Raw genomic sequence first — 1,668 nt, 5'->3', positions numbered from 1 at the left:
TTCCTCGACCGCGTCGCGTTACATGGAATCATTTAACATTTAATATGAAATATTTTGCCGAACGCAGCTTTAACATCAGCAGCCAGAACCCGGCGTCACGTCCTGAACGGAGGGAGTCGACTCCTGCGGCTGATACGACAGGAAAGTGCAGGACGACAGAGCGGCGGTTTGTGTCTCACCTTCAACACAGCAGAGATGGACGGTTTCCAAAAGCATGGAAGAAAAGAAAAAACACACACACGCACACACACACACACACACACAAGAGGCTCTTTGTATGATGTGTGTGTGTGGTTTGTTCCACCTACAGTAGCCAAAGTCTCTCCATATGTCCCCACTGAGACAAAGTGTTTCCACTACAACTGCCAGCGCGCGCACACACACACACACACACACACACACACACACACACACACACACTGATGTCATTGGTGGCAGAGGATGCAGGTTTCTGAGTTGGGGGTAGAAAATGCAAATGGACATAACAGACAGAGAGGCACAAAGAGGAACAGAGAGTACGAGGCGAGATTTTCTTCTTCTGTTCTCTTTGATTATTTCCTTTAATAATTTTCGTATTTGTTCGTTTGTGTAAATAATGACTCCAGTGTATGAAACCATCACGTATTTCTAGACATCCCATCAGAAGAGGTGGAAAGTACAAAATTTGAGTCACAAATTGACAAATTTTACAAATAAAACTTCATTTATTGTAATTTATTGTTTGTAAAACACCAAGTGAAAGAGTAAAATGTTGCTTGTACAGAAGTGATAATCTAATGAACAGGAGCCACTTTAACATTTCATATTTTTATTTGCGTTAGTTTACGTTAGCAAATGCTTTGCTTACGTCATACGTCTACATGCAGGACCATGGGAAGCTGCACTTGGCCATTCTTGAGAATTTTAACACAAGTACAATGCATGCTGGGAAGTATTTGTTCATGAACTGACACAGTTTTATAAGTTAAGTGAGTGATTCGTGGGAAATTTAGTCAAAAACATTGTTTTGTTACGTGACTGGACTCGTGATTTTACTTCTGGAAGCAAGTTTAAACTGACTGAAACTGGACTGACTGAATCTAATCGCACAGATTTACATTTAATCACGAAAGAGGAGTTCAGATAATGTGGCGGCTGATGAGATTTTACAGTGTGAACAAGTCTAAAGTAAAGATGAAATCTACTCTGGAAATGTGTGTTCCTGTATTCAACAACGAAACAACTCAAATGTTGCTTTAAATGCAGATCATTTATATTTCTAAAGCCAAACAACCTGTGATCTTTATCTGTGCTCAAGAATATAAGTTAGTATTTTTACATTGTGGTGTTTTTAGCATCATACAAACACACACACTGCAACCGCTCTCAAAAAATCTTTGAGCATCAAAGGAAAGTCTCTTATTTTGTAAACGATTTGTCGTACTTTATTTATTCAGTTATTCTAAATGCTGTATCAAAGCTCCGTCCACACTGCCAGCAATAACAAGCTTCGATTTCTGTCTATTTTGTACAAGTTTACTTAAGGAAAGTATCGTGTTTACTTCAGTAAGATTTTTTTTTTTTACACTGTGGTGAATTATGAATCTGAAGACCATTTAAACCGGCGCAAAGACGGGTGAAAATACACCAGCGTGGAAATCTGTAGGCAAAGATCTTTCACACGTTTTT

The sequence above is a fragment of the Seriola aureovittata genome, chromosome 14, assembly GCF_021018895.1.
Source record: "Seriola aureovittata isolate HTS-2021-v1 ecotype China chromosome 14, ASM2101889v1, whole genome shotgun sequence".
Taxonomy (NCBI): Eukaryota; Metazoa; Chordata; class Actinopteri; order Carangiformes; family Carangidae; genus Seriola; species Seriola aureovittata.
The sequence above is the reverse complement of the archived record's forward strand: the minus strand, read 5'-3'. Positions refer to the sequence as shown.